Source organism: Rhinatrema bivittatum, chromosome 2, assembly GCF_901001135.1.
Source record: "Rhinatrema bivittatum chromosome 2, aRhiBiv1.1, whole genome shotgun sequence".
Taxonomy (NCBI): domain Eukaryota; kingdom Metazoa; phylum Chordata; class Amphibia; order Gymnophiona; family Rhinatrematidae; genus Rhinatrema; species Rhinatrema bivittatum.
Window position 1 is genome coordinate 210,082,621 of NC_042616.1, and position 22,829 is coordinate 210,105,449.

At 46.8% G+C, this 22,829-nt stretch overlaps 1 protein-coding gene across 1 annotated transcript in view; it reads left to right on the top strand.

Annotated features, from left to right (window-relative positions):
• The first annotated feature begins 9,852 nt into the window (after positions 1-9,852).
• NUP42 (nucleoporin 42) overlaps positions 9,853-22,829 on the top strand; it is a 111,518-nt gene continuing 98,541 nt past the window's right edge. Inside the window, exon 1 of the mRNA XM_029589077.1 lies at positions 9,853-11,414. The gene's annotated coding sequence lies outside the window, so the exon portion shown is untranslated. The remainder of the gene's footprint in view (positions 11,415-22,829) is intronic.

Consider the following 22,829-nt stretch of genomic DNA (forward strand, 5'->3'; position numbering starts at 1 on the left):
TACACCAGTGTCCTGTCCCACTTTTTCTTTTCTTTTTTGCTGCTCCAAGGAAAAAAACATCTCCCGTAACACACACCAGCCTGCTAAGTTCTTTTCAAGGCCTGCCTCTTCAAGCCATTTTTACATTTTATTTATTTGATTTTTATATTTTGCTTTTCAGACATCTCAGAGCAGATTATATTTGGGTACTGTAGGTATCTATGTATTCAATAACACACAGTTGAAAAGTATTTCTTCCTCCTCATCCTGCTACACTAGTCCAGGCAATTAGGTTGTTCCCCACCCCTGCCAGCAGATGGCGGTAGACAGCACAGCTTTTTTTTTTTTTTTGTGATGTCATAGCTTCTTATTTGTGGTGCAGTTCAAAAACAACCCAATATTCTCTGCCTCAGTAGATGGTAGCACATACTAGTGGTGCAGCAGGATTCTATTCTCTGGCTTGTGTGCCCTGTTTAGGGTTTTAGGCATGTGGGGTGTGTTTTTGTTTGTGTTTGGCCACTGGGAAGAAGGGGGGAAAGATTAAAAAAAAAAGGGCCAGGCACCTGATTTCTCCAGACTTGTGATCCTTTCTGAGCAGGATCCCAGCCCCAGAGAGGACTTGGTGGAATCCAGGGGAATTTAGAGTGGGTGCATATTTGAAAACAAAAAAAACAGATTGAAGACTTGGATCCTCTGTTTCTCTGCCCCACCCCCCACACACCAGTTTCTACCCACCTACTCTCCTGTCGTATTTTTATCGGTAAGCCTCCTCATAAAGTTTTAAAAAATAAATAAAATAAGCGAGCAGTATCTTCTGAGAAGAACAGAATACAGCTCGCTCTCTCTCTCTCTCTCTCTCACTCTGGTTTTGCTGCAGGGGTAAGTGTTTGGTTGCTGGGTGGGAGGTAGCAATCAGCTGGCTTCAGCTTTCTGTTCCAAGTGGCTATGGGCTAGCGCCATGGAGAAAACAAAATGCAGCCACCACTGCCCTGCCTACGAGTGCAGATGCTCCTCCTCTTTTTGCAGTCTTCTGTGCCATGTGTTTGAAAAATGGGGAGATTCTAGGCAAGTCCTCTGGCCTAGTTGAGCAAATCCATCATGGCTTCCTTTGCTTCCCATTCAGAGCACAGAAAGGTAAAGGCCTTAGATGCAGCAGTTTCGTGGGAAAGTCTGCCATTTTGGATTCTAGGCCCATGGGACAAAAAGCTTATCAGTTACCAGCAGATACCTTTGGGGATCCCTTAGTTTTATCTTCTATTGGGGATGTAGGTCAGAGCCCCAGTTTGGTTACTTTGGGGGCATTTACTCTGGAATTATTTAGATTTTGCATCAGGCCTTCTGTGCCATACATAGGGCTAGTGATGGGTTGAGACCCTCTAGTTTCCTAATTCCTGGACCCTCCTAAGTTATAATTGTGAATCAGGTGCCTCCTAAATGAGCTAGGTTGGTTGCTGAGGTGTTGAATGTGCCTGCCTCTTTGTCAAAGGAGCTTTAGTTGAGACTGGCAACTTCCTTTCCAACAGGGAAGATGACATTTTTAGGCTTTTTTCACAAGGACAAAGTATCATCCCTTGTGGTTGAAATGGAGGAATGATACAGTTTCCAATGAATCAAAGATGGTGGTAGCTTCTAGTGGAGAGTAGAAGCTTCACTGGTGGCATTATATTGACTGATGGGCTGGAAGTGTAAGGGCCATTACAGAGGTTTTCACTCTGCTCCCTCTCCCTGGAACCGTGCCAGAGCAGCAATCTTGTGGGAAGCTCAGGGTGGAAGGAGGCTTGTCTGTTTCAGCTGACTTGGTCAGTCAACTTGAACGAGGAGCAGTGGCTTCCGCTTGTGGCGTCTGTGATTTCAGGTGCGGTTGCTGCCGCAGCACTGATACACCCTGATGAGGTCAGCATCCCTTATTCAGACAGTGTTCTGGGGAAGGAAGGCTGTTCACCAATGCTGCAAACAGATTTGCTGGGTGATGGTGGAAGTGCATCTGGGTGAGACGCACAGGATAATTGCAAGGAATGCAAGTGAGCTGCTTTCAGCTACTTTTCTCTTTTCAACCATTTCTCCAAGGGTCACTTCATTGGATGTGGATTTTTTGAGAAATGAGGCATGTGCTCCAGCTGTCCTGAGCAGTGTTTTGAGACATTGTGGTAGAATCTGTCCATGATGCAACCAGCTATTTCAAACCGATTCAAAAGCCCTTTCAAACAAAAACTGTCTTTAGTTAATTTTGAGATGCAAGAAAAAGACAATGCTGAAGTTAAACAGTTTGGAAGCTAGGGAATTTAATACTCAGCAAATGCAAGCTGAAGATGATGCCTTCATTAAGGACTTTGTAGTTTATGTATAGTAAATTGGAAATTTGAATTCATTCAGAAGTGTAACTTGCATTTGATAGTTTCCTCGTATATCTTCTGTTTTGAGCTTTGAAGATTTGTAAGACATAGGTTACTATCATTTTTTTTTATTTTTTTTTTCTTGCCACTATTTTGAAAGTGCCACTTGAGTCTGTCCCACCTCTTTCTAGGGCCTTTTACATGCCTCCCTGTAAGTTGTGAAGCCAAAGGAAAAGTTCTGTCCCGCACCAAATCGGTGGCCTGCCGCATGTGTGGGGCACGCGGCCAGGCGCTCGATCCAGCCTCCCTCTGTTTGGCCTGCTCCTCAAGCATGGAGGGCCTGTCGGGACCAGTCGCCCCTCCCAGCGGGGGGAGGGAAGGGGGCCTCGCGCCGTGGATCGCAAGAGGAGGATTCCCCCCCGGTTTTAGCCCCTGGAGGAGAGGATCTGGATTTAGGGGCTGGCGATTCGACTCCTCGTGAATCCCCGGAGGGCGATGGAGAACCGGAGGGATTTTCTCCAGAATTCATCCTGCTGATGCACCAAGCCTTCCTAGCTGGTAAGCATATGGCGTTCAAGAGGCCTGGGCAGACTATGGACCAGTCAGGTCTCAGAAGCTCGGCAACCTCCGGTGGAGCAGCCTCGCTTAAGGGAGGTCAACCCCAAGGGGGTCTCAGGATCTGGTTTCGGGGTCAGGTGCGCCGTTAGCCCCGGATGCAGACCAGGGTGCAGATTCGGGCCCAATTCCTGACCCAGGGGATGCTGATCCGGATGACCCGGATGGGGATGATATCCCCACCGCTGAGGGAGATGATCCCAACGTGGTTCGCCTTTTTAAGCGAGACAAACTGCAGCCTCTTCTTCCCCAGGATTTGGAGGTTTTGGGCCTTAAGGTTTCTCAAGAAGAATCCGATAATGAAGGGGTTAATCCGGTTCTCGATGGAATTCAGGGTCCCACATCTTCCTTTCCGCTGCCTAAGAAAGTCCACAAGCTGGTAACCCGTGAGTGGGACGCCCCGGATTCGGGGCTGAAGGTGGGCAGAGTTATGGCAAAGCTTTAGCCTCTGTCGAAAGATGCCTTGGACCTTCTGAAGATTCCGAAGGTGGATGCGGTGGTTTCGGCAATCACAAAGAAGACCACTATTCCAGTTGCAGGAGCTGCTACTTTGAAGGATATGCAGGACCGCAAACTGGAGATCCAATTAAAACGGTCTTTGAAGTCGCTGCTTTGAGTCTTTGGGCAGCGGTTTGCACTAGCCTTATGCAGAGGGTGTGCCTCTGCTGGGTTCAGGAGGCAGCTTCCAGTTCGGGGGCCAGCAGCAGCGGGGTGCTGCAGTCCGCTCGGTTACAGGCAGGCGTAGCATATGTGGCTGATGCACTGTATGATCTGGTGCGGACCTCGGCACGGAGTATGGTCTCCGTGGTGGCAGTGCGTCGTCTCCTTTGGCTAAGGAATTGGGCGGTGGATTTGTCCTCGAAATCCCAGCTTTGTAATTTGCCCTTTAAGGGCAAGCTCCTTTTCGGAGAAGATCTGGATCAGCTGGTTAGTTGCTCGGGGCAATAAGTTGCCAGAAGATAGGAGATCTTCTAAGGTTTTTCCTTCTCGGGCTCGTTTTCAGGATTCCCATTGTTATCGGGCTGGCAAGTTTGCCACGGCGTCAGGTCCTGAGCAAACTCCGGGACGCCAGCAATCCTTTCGCGGGGGTCGTCTCAGTGCCGGAACCATTAAACCCTCCCAATGAAGCCACGAGCACACATACCATCGTAGAAGCTGTCGGAGGCAGATCATCCAACTTTACATGGAATGGGAAAGGATCACTTCAGAACGCTGGGTTCTGGAGGTGATCAGAGACGGCTACGCTTTAGAGTTCTCACGTCCCATTCGGGAGGTGTTTGTGGAGTCCCGCGTGGCCTCACACACAGCAGGTGGGTAGCCCCCGAAGCAGGCGCCGCCCCGCTGCCAAATCCCCCGGAAGCCCGGCAGGCGTGGCGTGATTAGACATCCTCTCAAGCGCCAGGTGGGGTGTCCCACAGTTGGATCTGATGGCAACGCGGGAGAATGCGAAGACAACATTTCTTCAGCCATTGAAGGGAGCAAGGCTCCGTGGGGCTCGACACGCTGGTGTGCCCCTGTCCAATGGGGATTCTGCTGAATGCCTTCCCTCCCTGGCCTCTCATCTGGTGGATTCTCCGTCGCATAGAACTCCATCCAGGCAGGATGGTGCTGGTGGCGCCGGTGTGGCCGCTTCACCCATGGTTCGAGGATCTGATTTGCATTGCAACTAGTTCATCTGCCACGTCTGCTTTGGCAAGGTCCCATATTTTCAGATCGTGAGGATCGCTTCTCTCTCGCGACTTGGCTTTTGAGAGGCGATGTTTACGCTCGAGCGGTTATTCCGTACAGGTCATTTCCACTCTTCTGCAGGCGAGACGTCCGACCACTTCTATGGCCTATGTGAGAGTCTGGAAGCTTTTTGAGACATGGTGTCACCACAGTTCTTGCAATCCATTAACAGTCTAGGTTCCCTTGGTACTTGATTTTCTGCAACAGGGGCTCGCTAAGGATTTAGCGTTCAATTCTGTTCATGTACAAGTTGCGGCTCTAGGTGCCTTGCGGGGAAAGTTTAACGGCTGCTCACTTGGAGCGCACCCGGATATTGTTCGGTTTCTGAAGGGGGTCAAGCATTTACGGCCTCCCGTCCGGTGTGTCCGGATTGGAGTTTGAATCTTGTGCTGCATGTGCTATGTGGCGCCCCTTTCGAGCCTCTCAACAGGGCTTCCCTGAAAGATCTGACGTTGAAAACGGTGTTTTTGGTGGCCATTTGTTCGGTGCGTCGGATCTCAGAATTGCAGGCCCTGTCATGTCAGGACCCTTTTCTTCAGATTTACGACAATAGGGTGACTTTATGCACGGTTCTTTCTTTCATTCCTAAGGTTGTTTCGGCCTTTCACGTCAATCAGACTTTGGAGCTTCTGGGATTCCCTCAGTGGTCTCGGGGGTCGTCTCAGGACAAGGACCTTCATCTTTTGGACGTGCGCCGTGTCTTATTGCGTTATCTGGAGGTTACCAATGACTTCCGACGCGCCGATCATTTGTTCATTCTCTTCGGTGGCCCAAAGAAAGGGGACAAACATCTAAAGCAACCATATCTCATTGGATTAAAGAAACTAGTTCATCATACATAGTCCGCGGTCGCCAAGTGCCTTTGGGTCTCAGAGCTCATTCCACCAGGGCCCAGGCTACGTCCTGGGCAGAGTGTCAGTTACTGTCGCCTCAGGAGATCTGTAGAGTGGCTGTGTGGTCCTCTTTGCACAAGTTTACTAAGCATTATCGACTGGACGTTAAGGCTACTGAGGAATCGTCCTTCAGTGAAAGTGTTCTGCATGCTGGTCTTTCGGGTTCCTGCTCAGTATGGGGTGGCTTGGGTACATACCCAGATCTGGACTGATCTGGGTATGTTCAGGAAATGAAAATTGGTTCTTATCTGCTAATTTTCATTCCTGTAATACCACAGATCAGTCCAGAGGCCCACCCCTTACTTCATATACCGAAAGATTGTGTTGGCTAGACTTTGCCTGTGTTTTCACGGAGCTCCTTTTTTGCAGAATGTGATTGTTGGAGCAGTTTTTACAGCAGTTACTTTGCTTAAGTTATTTCATTGGGGCGAAGCGGTAGACTGGTTTTTTCAACCCTTCGCCCGTTAGTGTTTAGGCTTGGGTACAGGTCAATTCTGAGGGACTGCAGGTGGCACTCTTGTATATATGGCAGTGCCCAAAGTTTTGCTCTCTGACTCCACCTTCTGGTAGGGATACACTACCCACTTCTCTGGACTGATCTGTGGTATTACAGAAACTAAAATTAGCAGGTAAGAACCAATTTTCATTTTCAATGCCTTGGGTTAACATGCTGGCTTCAGCAGTGACCAGAAGAACCATGATCCTGGTTGATGGAGGTGCTTCTGTTAAAGAATACAAAAAAATTGCCAACCGAAACAGTTTTCTTAGCTAGAATGGAGCAAATTCAAAAATATTTTGAAGGAAAAAGACTTCTGAACTTTGAGCAACAAGATACAAAACCTTCAAAAGCTCTATATTCACTGATGGGTCAAAAAAACTAATTTTTCTGTTTTTGGTGTATTTGTATCCAATTATTTTTATTCAAATTTTTAAATTGTGGAAATATCCAGTTGTATGTGCTCTTCTTAACTGTACATATCTCTAGAAATGAGTCTAAAAACAAATAACTTACCTCATGTCTTCCAGAGCATGGAAGTCACCAAGAATGCCTGAGAAATGTCAACATATGACGTTAATGCGAAAAGGCCATGTTGGCATTAATACTGCATCAGGGCCTTATCTAAATACATTTTGATTTATGTTTTATTCTGTTTTATTTACTCATTTCTTTTAGAATAAGACTAAAGAAATAGTTCTAGTCTCATATTGTTTGTTGCTATCCCAATAAACTCCATTACTCAAAACATGAATTTTATCAGTGGCAACATCAGCCTACTATGATTTTGTATAAATGACACTACTTGAGCAACCAGACCTCTTAAAGCCTGCAATTTTGAATCTGATCAAAATGATTAAAAACAGGAGAGGACATTATCCAATAAAATGTCGAGACCTAAGAGTGACACATTGATTACCAATGAAATTATCTAACATTTGGATAGTTACTATAATACTGGTATAGTATCTATCCAAATAATGAAGTTCATTGGGATAGCAAAGAGCAATATGAGTCTGGAACACCAAAAAGAGAAAATGGAGGTTTTTTGACCCATAATTGACTATAGGCACTTTTGAAGGTTTTGTACCTTGTTGCTCAAAGTTCAGAAGTCGATTTCCTCCCAAAAATGTTTGAATTGACTCCGTTCTAGCTAAAAACACAGGGGTAGATTTTAAGAAATTGCGCGCAGGCGTCCATGTATGTGCGCTACCAGGCTTACATACGTGGACGCCAGATTTTATCACATGCGTGTGCAGGTGGGTGCATGTTATAAAATCGGGGGTCAGCACGCGCAAGGGGGTCCACCCTGCGCGCACTGACGCCCACAGCTTTCACCTGTTCCCTCCCAGGCCCCTAACCTAACCTCCACCCTCCGACCTTTATTTTACCTATAAAATAGGCCCGGCGCGTGTAACTCCAATGGCCTCGCGCGTGTATGCTTTTAAAAATCTGCCCCACAATTTTTAGTAAAACAGTTTTTTTGGTATTTTGAGTCCCACTCTTTCCTTGTATTGAGTGATTTGTATAATAAGCTTCTCCTAAAGATCCACAGGCTAGAAAAATTGAGGTTCCTCTAAATCATAGGTTCCCAAACCTGTCCTAGAGGACCCTAGCCAGTCGTGTTTTCAGGATATCCATAATAAATATGCTTGAGATAAGTTTGCATGCACATTTTATCTCCTGCATATTCATTGTGAATATCCTGAAAACCTGACTGGGTGGGGTCCCCCAGGACAGGTTTGGGAACCTTTTGCTCTCAACCATATCTTTACCTACTTGGCCCTGTCAGCACAAATTGCTATTTGTGGCAGTTGTAGCTTGGGCTCTCTCGTGCTGTGTACAGCAGCTTCCTAAGACTGAGGACACAGACCGGCTGCAATTTGGAGCTTTTTCTTGTGGATGTTTTATATGATTTTATTATAATTTCTTCTAGATCTGTAGCATCAGTGGTGTTGGCTAAAAGACTTCTATGGCTTTGTCATTGGCAGCAGAGTAAACTTACCTTTTAAGGGGAAGTTGCTGTTTGAGGATCTGGAGCAGCTGGTACAGAACCTGGGGGGTCTCAAGCTTGACTCCCCAAGGAAAAAAGCAAATCCTTGTACCATAATTACAAAAGCTGTGGTCAATTTTGGAATTCCAGACCAGGGAAACACCCTGGTACAGCTATGGCCAATAGAAAGGCTGGTGTAATGTGTTGCCTCCCTGGCCCTCTGACAGAGATAATCTTTAGAATAGAGAAGGAAGTGTTTGCGTAATCCTGGTTGCTCCAGACTGGCCAAGGAGGCCTTGGTATGCAGATCTGGTAGTTACGGATGAATATTCCACTATGGTTTCCAGGAACCTGAGCCCTCCTTGTTCAGGATCTGATCATTGTGGGGGGATTAGTCTCCATTTTATCTTACATCCTGGCTCTTGAAAGGTTTACATTTGCAAAAGAAGAGTTACGCCTCCTCTGTCATTTTTACCATATTGAAGCCCCTTGAGGCTTCTACCTCTCTGGCTTATGTTGGTGTCTGGCATCTTTGAACAGCACTGTAGGCAAAGGTCAGTGTGTCTGTGGTTGGCTGATTATTCCCAGCATTCTAACCTCCTGTCAGCAGAGTTTGGATAGAGAGATAGTTTTGAATTCCCTGAAAGTTCATGTGGCCACTCTTATTATAGGGATAGAGTTCAAGGAGTCTTGCTTGCCTCCCACACAGATGTTTCTGGGTATCTCCTGTTTAGACCAATAGTTCCTCAGTGGGATCTCAGTTTGGTTTGTGAAGTCTTAGTGGCTTCTCCCTTTGAGCCCCTCAAACACAGTTTTGACAAGGATCTTTCTTTAAAAATGATTTTTCTGGAGGCACTTTGTTCAGCAAGGTATATTTCTGAGCTTCAGGACCTGTCCTGCAGGGATCTGTTTGTTCTGTGGATTCTGTCTCTTCATCCTATTTTTTCCTTTTTACCTAAGGTGTCTGTGTATTCATCTGAATCGAACCTTGTCTCTGCTGACCTTCTGCAAGGGAGAATGTTATGGCAACAACAGGTCTTTGAGGTTTTTGGATGCCTGAGTGCTCATTAGATACCTGGAGGTCACTAATTCATTTTGAAGGATGGCTAGGTTGTTTTGTTTGGAGACCTGCACAAATGCAAGGCGGCCTCTAAAGCAAACTTGAATAAGGAATCTGTCTCCTTGGCATGTTTGCTCAAATGTCATCAAGCACCAGAGATTCTTCAAACCCATTCAACTTGGACTCAGTCTTCATGACCAAAAGCTATGGCTATAACACCAAAGAATATTTCCAAAATGGCCACCTGGTCTTTGTTGTATTCTCTTGCTAAGCATTACAGGTTGGATGTTCTTGCTAAGGAGTACACGGCCTTTGGTGCGTGCAGCCCTTACTTCCTCCCTCCCTCACTCAATCATCCAGAAGAAAGGATGAAGAATAAGAAAGAGCAAGATGCTTCAACTTACCTTGAATGACAGCCCTCTTATATACATCTCCGAGAAGTTCCCAGATCTGAAAAAAAGTTTTTTCTCACTAGCTGAAAAGTCCAACTTCCCAGGCAGGTCCTTGGATTGGTGGAGCAGCATTCAAGGAACGGAAAATTTTAATAGGTAAAAATATTCCACCAATTCAATCCCAATTCACCAGTCTGAACTGGTGAATTGGGATGATGTGGCAGGAGACATTTTTACCTATTAAAATTTTCCGTTCCTTGAATGCTGCTCCACCAATCCAAGGACCTGCCTGGGAAGTTGGACTTTTCAGCTAGTGAGAAAAAACTTTTTTTCAGATCTGGGAACTTCTCGGAGGTAAGTTGAAGCATCTTGCTCTTTCTTATTCTTCATCCTTTCTTCTGGATGATTGAGTGAGCTGTGTTCTTTTAGAGGATCCAGTTCTAGATTCTCCAGGGGGGGGGGGGGTGTTGTGCAAGTTAATATTTATTCTTGGGTTACTTTCATAGCTTTATTTTTAGAATACTGGCTTATTTCTGGACTTCATCATAACTAAATAACTGTGATGTCACAGAGAAAGCTGTGCTCTGTGCCCCCATTTACTAGCAGGAGGGGAACAACCCATTTGTCTGGACTGCTGAAGCAGGATTCAAGGAAAGGAAATTGAGGTAAGAATTTTTCCTGAAATTTCCTACTACATTGGAGGGACAGCGTTGTGGAAAGGATATGCGCAGTGAATGTGCTGCTGAAATCCAGCCATCTTAAGTGGGAGAGAGGCTGAAGAACAAGATGGAGGCACCCATGCTGCAGCCAGCCCAGTAAATATTGTTTTGCTACTTACCGAAGCCTTGTCAGGGCCAGTGGAATGGAAGTTTGGAAATCTCTCAAAAGAGATCTGCTGTCCCAGTTATATTTGTTTCTGGGTCTTAAGTTGACTTTTGCTACAACTTGTGACCTTTTCAGGGAGAATCAGTTTTCAGTGGTTTCAGTTTACCACAAGTGCAGCGGCTGATATTGATTCATAGCAAACTGAAGCATTGCATTAAAAGCCTGAGTGGTAGCTCACAGAAGTTTATTTTAGCAAGATGGGTTGGTCCTATTGTTTCAGTATACATATTGTTTCCAGAGCTCCCTTGTTGGAAATAGATGCCAGCAATTTCCTGTCAGGGCTGCCACCCCGGCTGTGTCCCCTTCATGCAGTAATGGATTAGTGCCACATGTATGGAGCAAGTAAGCGTGGTTTACAGCAGAAGCATTTGTTAAATTTGGCCTTTTGGTTTACTGTCAAAGGAAATTGCATTGGTAGACTAATGATGCCATGTATGGGTGTTTTGTTTTTGTGTGCACATATTTTCTTTGGACCAAGATTGCAGGCCAAGTAGCAGCCCTGGTGCATGACCTTCAGTTGGGGTCAGTTGTTGCAATGACTGGAGTAAAGTTGGAAAGAGATATAAAGTAAGCTCATGCTCCAAGTCCCACCACGTTCTGATTTGATCAGGAAGCCCAAAGGAGTGAGAAACACTACTGGGTCATTTTGAATAAAAGCCTTAACATTCTCATTTCAGCATTGTAGGTTCTCTTTAAATTGGATAACATCAGCATTACCACCACTGCGTTGCTTTTCATCATGATTTATTTTGTCTCATGCTGTGTTAGTGCGATCAGCAGGCAGTATCTCTTTTGTTCTCAGTGCTGCTGCTTGAGGGTTCTGGAACATTTAAACAATGTGGGCCTGATCTGCGTTCTAGAATTATCCGGAGACTCCTCCCTGACCAGCAGAAAGATGCCTCCTTGTGGCATACACTGAATAGTGGTGAAAACTGCAATCAAACATATTTTTAATTTTGATGATAATGGCCATCCAATGTATTCTGAATTTCTTTTAAATTGGAGTGTATAAATGCAGTGAATCTGGATCAACAAATCACGTAAGATGTTATCAAAGAAACAAATCCCAATGCTGACATTTTGGCACCTATGCAGTTGTGTTATAAAATGCTCTTCAGTTCCTCAGTTTGAACCTTCTGATGCTCCACTTCTTTGCATGTCACTAGAGATTCTATTCAAACAACTGCTGGGTTGTGGCTCAACATTAGGAATTCATGGAGAAATTCTCTTCGTTGTTGATTTCTTCTCAAAAGATGCTTTAATTTCAGACAGTTGGAGAAGCTGGCTGGCCCATTGTGAGGACCTTTTGATATAAATCATTGTTGAAAATCCCCTGAAGCAGGCAGCATAGTTGCCAAAACATCAGCACTGGGACTAATTTTTATGTTACCATGCCACACTGTATAAGATGTTATCACAATATATAGAACAGTCTTGAGTTGCTATTTCTTAAAATGTGAGGCTTAAGACATGGGGACAAGCGAGTTATTGAAATTTCTTTTTCTTTTTATTTATAATGTAGGAGTCCTATTTTCCTAGTTCTATGAACTGGATGTCAAACATAAATCTGTATTTGTTTCATATTGACCATGCGGTTCTTAGCTTGTGCTGTAAATTTATTTCCAGTATTTCAGTGCTAGTGTGGAGGGTTCAGCCTGTATTGTTAACTGACTGATGTCTTTAAAAAATGTTACCATCATATTCTACCATCAAAATTTACCGAGGCCTGTTTAATTAACAGACGGTGAGACCTCATATGTACTACGGCAGGCTATTGAATATGTCCCCCTCAATGCCAGTAGTTTAATCACTGGCCAATACGCCAGTGATACATCCCTACTGCACAACCTGCTACGATAAGTGTTTATCCTACTTACTGCCTATTAAATACTTGTAACGGACACAAAGTGTCAGTACTATAAATAGACAGTGAGACCAATGATTATAAATGTTTAGACGGTGCAATATTGAGTTTATCACGCACGATTAAACTACTGGCATTGAGGGGGACATATTCAATAGCCTGCCGTAGTACATATGAGGTCTCACCGTCTGTTAATTAAACAGGCCTCGGTAAATTTTGATGGTAGAATATGATGGTTGTTTGAATATCTACTTGAAGAATTCATCATAAAATCAACAGTTCTAAATTTATACGTTTAAAAATGTTAGCCACGAAGTTGGCACTGTGAGCTTTCTGCAAATGAAACAGAAGCTGTGGTGCTGTCTTTGTTAGATTGTGCAAGTTCCTTATCTGGTAGTCTTTTTTGAGATTTTAACAATGGTACCTTGGTGGGGGAATACTAAAGAAATGAGGGTTTCATCTGTATACCAAAACACTTGTCTTTGTTCAGGTTTATAGGCAAATGAAGTGTATAGTCCCATCAGCCAAAAATATGCATCTATTTGCATATACACAAAGTATTGCCATTGTGCATTTAGTTTTTAGCTGTTGCTTTCTGTGTTCTGTTTTATAATTGCATCAGTATTTGGGGTTTTTTTAATGTATCATTAAAAACTTGCAAAAGGTTTTTGATTAAAGAAAACACAAATTTCTTATCACCCTTAAATCATCATGGTTTTCAAAAAAAAAACAAAAAACAATCTTAACTGGTAGCAGTTGACACAGATGAAGGCATGGTGCTAGTCTTAGAATTGAGGCAGATATATATATTCTGTAGCAGCTGCCAGCTAGATTCTGCAGTACATTTTTGTAAATGCATAAAGCATCAGATTAGATACCTGATGCATCCATCCTATAAAGCCTGGGCATCTTCTGGTGAACAGAGGGTGCTAAACAGAGGTGCGAGTCTGAGAAACAGAAGCACTGGATCTCTTTGGTTATTTCCAGTCCCACAGTGGGCAGTGGATCATTCAGCTATTGCTGACCCCAGGAAACTGCAGCAAACTGGGGGTCTAGCTTCAAATCTGTTGGTAAGTACACCTCTCCGTTTATAAACTGAGTCAAACGCCTTAGGGCTGTATGTTTTTAAAAATTTTTTAAAAACGTGTGTGTGTACAGTACAAAATACACTTTATAAAGTTTATATATGCCACCTTGCATAAAGTTGTCATCACCAGCCACCAGATATTTTCTGCACTTACGGAACAGTTTTGTTGTACACTTCTCCCAATGCATTAGTGTGTGAGCCTATGTGCTGTGGGTCCTCGCCAACAGGAAGCAGGTGTCAGGGACTAGAACTGAACTTCACTTATACCAGCCTCTTCCCCTACAGGTTGAGCCTTTGCGTTCTGAGGCCAGCAGGACTTAGGTGAGAATCCCGTAGAGAGCGGATGGGCACTGTCAGACAGGCAAGTGGCAAACAAGGAGCAAGGAAATCCAGGCAATGGTTGGGGGCAGGCAGAGATCAGGCAATATCAGGTTCCAGGCAATGATGAAGGCATGGGCGAGCAGTCTGAGGAGAGAGCTGGGCAGTGTAAGGAAAAGGCAGGAGCTGGCAGTGTAGGGCAAAAACAACGGGGGCTGGAACGAGCAACACCCAATGCAAGGTAGAAGGACCTGTTGGCTGAGGTACCAACTGGGACTGCAGCTGGTACTTATATAACCATCCACCGATAATGACATCTCCAGGTGGTGTGGCCAGTTTCCAACCGAGGAGCCTTTAAAACGAGGAAGAGCGTGCGTCTAAGGAATCCAATGTGGCGGTGTCTGAGAGCTGAGAGAGGCCAGATATTGTACAGTGATGCTGAGTAATGTCAGAAAATAGTTTTAGGTTAAAATATATTTTTACACCATGCAGTATTAGGAACTAATTGGATTTGATGAAATCATATGTATTTGTATTCTAAAATAATACAAATGCCTGCTTCCAAGGCTTCGCTGCAGCATATATTATTTGCTACAAAAAAATGAATCCAAATGAAATTGCAGAAGTTCAGCAACTGCTATATACATATTTTTTTGTCCACTATTTGCACTATAATGGATAAAATAAATCAAGATCCTCAATCATTACTACAGAAACATGAAATAGCCTGAACTCAGCTACCAGACACACAAGACAACTTTTGCTCCAATTGGATCATCCCTATCTCCAACCCTTTTCAATATTTACCTCCTCCCCCTATGCCAATTACTGACCGACCTTAATTTAATTCCTTAATCTGTATGCTGATGACGTGCAGATTCTAATCCCCATTACAGAATCTATTTCTAAGGCGATCACCCATTGGAATAACTGCCTTATATCTATCAACAACCTCCTCAGTAGTCTAAACTTGGTCCTTAATACCTTGAAGACTGGAGCTCCTCCTCATCTCTTCAAAGATGAAAATACTCACCTATCATCCCCACTCAATGCACTCATCACCCACAAACATGTGAGAGATCTAGGGGTACTGCTGGATAATAGACTAAACCTAAAGAAAATGGTCAACACTACATCCAAAGACTGCTTTCATAGACTCCAGGTTTTGAAACGACTCAAACCACTTCTTTTCTTCCAAGACTTTAGGAACAGTCCTCCAAGCACTACTATTTGCTAAGATAGATTACTGCAGTGCCCTTCTCCTCGGCCTCTCCCCAAATCGACCACCAAACCACTGCAGATGATACAAAATGCCGGCAGCGAGATTACTAACCAAACACCATCCGCGGGTGATCACATTTCACCCCATCCTCAGAGAAAACTACATTGGTTACCAGTAAATTTTAGATTCCTCTACAAATCAATCACCATAATACACAAATCTATCCATCATCAACTCCATCTTGACATTGAAATCCCCTTCAATATTACACTCTTCCAACAGACCAATTAGAGATATTCACAAAGGCACATTGAATTTCCCCCCACCAAAGCCTCACGCCTTTCCCCTACAAAAGACAGAGCTTTTTCAATAGCAGGACCAGCTATATGGAACAACATTCCTTCAGGTCTCCGATTAGAACCTTGTCTAACCACTTTCAGAAAAAACTCAAGATGTGGCTATTTCATCAAGCATTCGATGACCCCCCCAGACAATCTCTAATCATATTTTAGTTCTCATGGACGTAGAGGATAGAGGTCCACTATCCTTTTTGAACGAAGAAAATCACAGATTAAAGCATATTATGCTCTAACTTAAATTCCTTTTTGTATTATGTTATAATTCCTTCTGCCTTCCTTTCTTCCAGCTTAAGCTTCCCAAGTTTTACTCCTTGTAACTTTGCCTTATTCTTCTCTTGTTAATTACTATTTTATTTATTGCTTCAGTTATACCCTTGTTCTATGTAAACCGATCCGATCTGGTTATTACTATGAAGGTCGGTATAAAAAAAATGTTAAATAAATAATAATTAATAATTTTTATTCTCAGTTTCATCACCTATACATTCTTTTCCTTTTCTCTAGTACTCACATGTAGATGACATCATCAGATGGAGCCTGGCTGCTATCCGCGCGTGCATGCAAGGTCCCCCTTCATTCTCTTTTCTGCTGTGCAGTAGCCTCGCGGTTGTGGAGCTCAAACCCTTGGAAGCATTTTTTGCTGATTGTTTTTTTCGGGGGTTTTCTGCATCTGATCCCCCTTGCCGTCGGCTTTTGCAGTCGATTCCCAACTCCTGCCTTGAGTTTTGTCATCGACCGCGCACTGGCCTTTTTTTTTTTTCGATGGCATCCAGGATTTCGACTGTGCACGCGGACCATGATCATCAAGGATCACATGAGCTGTGTATCCTAGCGCGACATTCAAGGGTGTAGTTTGTGTGATCAAATTACCCAAAGGGTGTCGTGCGTGCCAGATAAAATGTAGATGCTTTTTAACTCTCTAAACCCTCCACTTCGGCGTCTGGTCCACCATGCCTAAGGACTGCAGGGAACAGTCTCCATCGCTTCCCCTGGTGGTCCCTCTCTCCAATACCCCTAAGGATTGAGGAGAGGGAGATCAATACACTGGTCTCTCACCTCCCCCTAACCTCGGGGTCATCTTTGTCCTCAGTGCGGGAGAAAGACCGGGCCGAAGTACCAGAAACCCAGGAAGCATTGACCACCGGTCACCGTCCTGACATGGTTCCGGTTCTGGAGTAGCATCAGTGTTGCCAAAGCAAGCACCGGTGGCCCCATCCTCCAGTGCCCCCGGTAGCCCGAGGCATTCCCCACCGGCAACGGTGCTGGGCGCCATGCCTCCTTGTGATCCTTCCAAGGATCTGTGCCTGTCCTTGTCCCCTCCATCCAGTCCTTACTACCCAGGAATTTCAGGAGGAGTTGTACCATAGGGTGCAATCGGCGGTGCTCAAAGCACTTCACAGCATCGAGCTGCCGGTGCCACTGACCCTCATACCAGGGCCCAAGCCTCTGCCTTCATTTTTCGCACTTCTGCTGGAATGTTTGGACGTCAGTCTTGGCATCCTACAGACACAACTGGTGCCAGAGAGGCCTCTGATGCCTCCTCGACCATCAACACCCTCCACCGGAGCAATTCCAATTCCCGGGTCCTCAGAGGAGGATGAGGCCTCGGGTGCCCATGCCCGTGGTTCCCTGGGCCGCCGCCAGTTCCTCCCGGCATACCGTGGCAGATGCCCCCTTTGATGCCTGGGGGTCCATTGATGCTGCCCTCGGCGTTCGGACCCTAGCGAGGAGGAGGATCCCTATCACCCGTGGGGTGATGACTCCTTGGATGCATCCTTCGAGTTCTCTGATGACCCCCTCTCGGAGCCTTCCCCTTGGGAGGAGCAGTGTCACTCTCCGCCCGAGGACCTGACTTTCGCCAACTTTGTGAGGGCCATGGCAGAGGCCATTCCCTTCCAGCTCCTGTTGGAGGAGGATACCCGTCATAAGATGCTGGATGTCCTCCAGTTCATCAGTGCGCCAAAAGAGGTCGTGGACTAGCACCGCCACGACATCTTTAAAGAGCTCCTCCTCACATGGGAACACATGATGTGGGTTTGCCCCGGTGAACAAGAAAGCTGATACGACTTATCTGGTTCAACAGACCATGGGCTTTGAACAATGGCACTTGGCCCACCAGTCTGCGGTGGTGGAGTGCACGCTTAAGAAAGCCAGACGCTCCCGGACACACGCTTCTGCCCCTCTGGGGCGAGAACACAGGGAGCTTGACAGCATAGGGAGGAAAACTTTCCAAGGGGCTATGCTGGTGGCCCATATTACAGCCTACTAGCTGTACATGACCCCAGTACGACCACAACCTATGGAAGCAAGTCCAGGAGTTTGTGGAGGGCCTTCCCCAGGAACAGCAGGAGTCCCTTGCAGCCATTGCCTCGCTGGACTTGAGGCGGGTAGGACATGAGGTCAGGTCTACCTATGACATTTTCGAAACCGCAGCCCACCTGGCCGCTGGTGAAGTCTGTGCTAGAAGCGCTAGCTTGGCTCCGGGCCCTCAACCGGAGGTTCATGATAGGCTTGCGGACCCTCCCTTGTACAGGAGGAGAACCTGTTTGAGGATAAGGTGTGAAAGAGGTCATGGTACAGCTGAAGGATAAGCATGATACTATTTTCAGCAGCTCTTTGCCAGCCCCTTAGAAGGCCCTTCCGCCACAGGAAGTACTCCAGGCCGGGCTCTCGCAACCCATCTAACAGTCAAGGAAATTCTTCCCTCTAGCTGCCTGTGCTCACCCGCCTGGGTCCAGCCCTAGAGGCTGTGGCCAGCAGCAGCGGGTTTCGAGGGCCCAACCAGCCCCCAGCAGGCCCAGTCTGCTGGCTTTTAACTGGCGGCGAGGGGGCACGAGCCAAACCCTAGCTCCCATGGTGGCTGATTCTCCCCCCCCCCCCCCCCCCCAGTTGGCGGAAGGCTTCTTTGCTTTGATCACCACAGGTGGGGGGGGGGCGATCACTTCGGACTGTTGGGTCCTCTCCACTGTCTGCCAGGGCTACCGCCTGAATTTCAGCAGGCGCCCAGAGACCACTCCCCTATGTCCATCATGGGGTACGGCCGCCCATCAGGTTGTCCTTTCAATTGGAAGTTTCCACCCTTCTAGCGGCGGACGCAGTAGAACCAGTTCCCTGTGAACAGTGGGGCCACGGTTTCTACTCGAGGTATTTCTTCATTCCGAAGAGGAATGGCGGCTTGCGCTCCATTCTTGACCTCAGGGCATTGAACTGTTTTCTCGTAAGAGAAAAATTCAAAATTGTCTCTCTGGGCCTGTGATCCTGCTCCTTCAAAGAGGAGACTGGCTCTGCTCCTCGACTTAAAGGAGGCTTATGCCCATATTGCAATTTGTCCCCAACCACAGGAAGTACCTCCAGCTTTCTGGTGGGGATGGCACATTTTCAGTACAAAGTGTGGTGCCTTTTACCCCACTTCACGAAATGCTTGGTGGTGGTGTGGTGGCTGCCTACCTCAGGCGTCGCTCGGCCCACATCTTTCCTTTCCTGGACGATTGGCTTTTATGACCCCGGAGTGAATCACACTCCGCGGTCATAAAAGCTCTTGCCTTGACAGTTCAGACCTTACAGACACTGGGATTTGTTATCTACTTTCCCAAGTCGCATCTCAATCTGTCTCCACAGCTGGACTTTATCGATGCCAGGTTGGATACAGTATAAGCGAAAGAGTTTCTGCCCAAGGATCGAGCGGTCTCCCCTCTCCCTCGCTGGCTAACCCTCATTCGCAACAGAAAGAAGTACTGGCCCGTCTGCTGCTCTGCTTGCTGGGCCATATGGCGGCCTCAGTCCACTTGGCCTGCCTCCGCATGAGGGACACGCAGTGGGCCTTTCAGTGTCAATGGCGGCAGGCATCCCAGGATCTTGAAGTGCCAGTGACTGTCACAGACCCTCTCCGTCTCTCCCTAACCTGGTGGGAGGCCCTGTCCAATCTGGAACTAGGACTGCCATTCCAGCCCGCACAACCCCAGGGTGACACTCACCACTTTTGCCTCGCCTCGGGTGGGGGGCCCACACGGATGGCCTGCATATTCAGGGCCTTTGACTGCGGCCAAGTTCCGCTGCCAGATAATTTTCTGGAGCTGTGGGTGATCCGGTACGCCTTGTGGGCCTTCCTGGACAAGCTGTCCTCCAAGGTCGTCCTCATCAGAACGGACAACCAGGTGACGATGTAGTACATCAACAAGCAGGGAGGTACGGCTCCTCCCCCCCCCCCCCCCCCCCCCCCCTGCCAGGAAGCAATACAGGTCTGGGATTGGGCCTTCTCCATGGGAATGTACCTGCTGGGCCACCTAAACTGCTGGCGGACTGCCTCAGCTGGTCCTTCCAGCCACACGAGTAATCCCTGAACCCGGCGGTAGCAACCAGCATATTCAGTCGCTGGAGCATGCTGGACCATGGACCTGTTCACCTCTCCCCACAATCACAAGGTGAGCATCTTCTGCTCCCTGATTCCAGAGAAGGACTATCCGGCCTGTGACACGTTCTCTCTTTACTGGGGACAAGGTCTCATGTAACAATACTGCCCCCCCCCCCCCCATTCCGCTTCTATCAAGAACTCTGACGAAGCTGCAAGAGGACAGGGGGGACCATGATCCTGGTGGCACTCTCCTGGCCAAGACAGGTGTGGTTCCTCTGCTCTAAGACCTGTCCATGAGTGCACCGGTTCCGCCAGGGATGGCTTCTGACCTATCGCAGAATCAGGGCACCCTGTGCCACCCAAACCTCCGTGCCCTAGCCCTCACGGCATGGATGTTGAGCACATGATCCTCCAGTCCTTGCAACTCTCAGATGGTGTTTCCAAGGTCTTGATTGAATCCTGGAAGCCTTCCACCCAGAGATCTTGCAGCTCGAAGTTGAAGCTCTCTATCTGGTGCAGGAGCTGCGGACTGGACCCTTTCTCCTGCTTGCTCCCCCACCTGCTGGATTACCTGTGGCACCTGTCCATGTCTGGCCTCCAGACCAACTCGGTCCGAGTACACTTCAGAGCCCACCACCAGGGTGTCACCAGGGCGCCCATTTCAGTCCAGCCACTGGTTGGGCGTTTCATGCAGGGTCTGGTTCAACTCAATTCCCCGCTTCGCCCGCCAGCAACCCTGTGGGATCTCATCGTCGTTCTGCTGAGGCTCATGCGGCATCCGTTCCTCACCTGGAAAGTTATATTCTGGTGGCGATCACTTCCGCTCGAAGGGTCGGTGAGATCCAGGCCCTGGTTACGTATGCTCCCTACACAAAATTCTTCCATGATTGTGTGGTGTTGCATTCGCATCCAAAATTTCTGCCGAAGGTGGTGACTGCTTTCCACATCAACCAGTCAATCATTCTTCCCATGTTCTTCCCACGGCCTCATTCACACCCAGGGGAACGTGCTCTTTCACTTCCTGGACTGCAAGCGGGCACTCGCTTTCTACTTGGACCGTACAGCAAGTCATAGACAGTCTACCGAGCTCTTTGTGTCCTTCGACACCAATAGCCTGGGAGCAGCAGTGGGAAAGCAGACCCTATCCAACTGGCTAGCAGATTGCATTGCCTTCTGCTATGAGCAGGCAGGCCTCCAGCTGGCTGGCAGGGTGAAGGCTCACTCGGTGCGGGCTATGGTGGCGTCAGTGGCCCATCTGCATGCAGTCCCTGTCGCCGAAATCTTCAAGTTCACGACCTGGAGTTCTCTCCACACATTCACGGCTCACTACTGTCTCGACAGGGATAGTCGCCAGGACAGCACTTTTGGCCAGTCTGTCCTTCGCAATCTATTCCAGTCTTGAACCCAAATGTTTATTTGTGGTTTTTTATATACCGAAGTATAGCGTTTTGCCTTCACTCCGGTTTACAGGATAACAACGTAATACATACAAATAACTTATAACTGTATTTAACATTCATATAGTATAACCTTATTTAACATATTAGAAGAGAAATTTATATGAAAGAGGTAATCGACACGAGGAGTAAATATATGATATTCATTAATTATTATGTGGAACGAATAGCAATCTGAGCGGTAGAGGGTTGAAGTAGGATATGGGTAAGAGTAGGAGCTCGGGGCATGTTAGGTGCTACAGGTAAAGACTTGAGAAAGGTTGGAAGAGGATGAGGGATGAGGGCAGAGGGCAGAGTAGGGGAGGTGAGAGGGAGAGAGGGGGGTGGGGGGAGAAGGGAGATGAGTCAGTGTTTAATAGAAGAGAAGTGTTTAATAGAAATGTTGCATCGTCCTCTCTGTGGGGCCAGACTGTCCCTGTTGCTCCCACAGCACCGCAGTTGATGTTTGTGCCCGTCTGGCACCTGTTTGGCTACTGTGGGTCTCTCTGATCACCCACATGTGAGGACTACCATTCTGCTTGTCCTAGGAGAAAGTGCAGTTTGCTTAACTGAACAGGTGTTCTAGGACAGCAGGATGTTAGTTCTCAGGAATCCTGCCTGCCTCCCCACATATTTGGATTCACCTTCAGTTGTTGTTTTTCTTGCTCGTATTTTGCTATGTTATGAGACAAGGGGGGGACCTCGCGTGGACGCGCAGATAGCGACAGGCTGGTATGCTCAGTCTGCTAGTTAAAGTTTCTAGAAATTTTGACAAAAGTCTTCCATGCCGGGCTCCATCTGATGATGTCACCACATGTGAAGACTAACATCCTGCTGTCCTAGGAGAACACATGTTACAGGTAAGCATCTGTGCTTTCTGAGCAATCACCCTTACTTGATATTGTCTTGAGTCGAGGCTTTGATTCTGGCTTGGTTTCAGGCCCTCATGGAGGGAGAGGCAAGCCAAGGCAACATTCCTATCTAAAACAGGAAGAAAAAAGATGCTTCGATCAATATTTATTTGAATGCGCTTACTTGCTGTTCTAAGATTTTGTCACAGAGCTTTGCTCCCGGGGAGAAAGAAGGCCTGATCTTTTTTTTGACCAGAAATAAGTGCTGGGTTGTAATGAGCAGTGACAACATGGGCCTTAGACTGTCGTTATCAGTATAATCAGCAGCCCATAGAGAATTCAGATGCTAAAAATAGAAGATAGGCCAACGTAACTTGTAGTTTCCAGATGGCTCCAGGTCACCCTGGATGGGTTAAGCGGTTCCAGTTTTACCCCATTTGCATTTATGGATTTGTAACCTTGCTTTACTCTGAGCAATTGGCACTCCAAGTCCATAGGTTGCAGCAGGATTTGATAGATCAGGCTGTTTGACATGGAACCATTTGGGATCCCTAAATTATTGAAGAAAGGAGAAAGTGATCAGGAAAATGGAGATGAAGAGTGAATGAAACCAAAGAGAGCATGAGAGGACTGGAAGGAAATATGTAAATCGAGATTAGTAGGGAAAGGTAAGAGACAAACTGCAGAAAAAGAACAGAAGAGAATAAAATGGGAATGATAAACCTGATTCTCCTAGAACAAGCAGGATGGTAGTCCTCATATATGGAGGCTGGCATGGAAACTTTTGTTAGTTTCCAGAAGCTTTGACTGGCACACTGAGCATGCCACTAATCCTGTGTCCACGTGAGGTCCCCCCTTCAGTCTCTCTTTTTCCGCGGTGCACTTGCCTCGCGTGTTTTTGGAGCTCTACTCTTTGCTTTTTTCGTGCTAAATTAGCATTTTTTTCTCCCGTTCTATCACTGGCTAC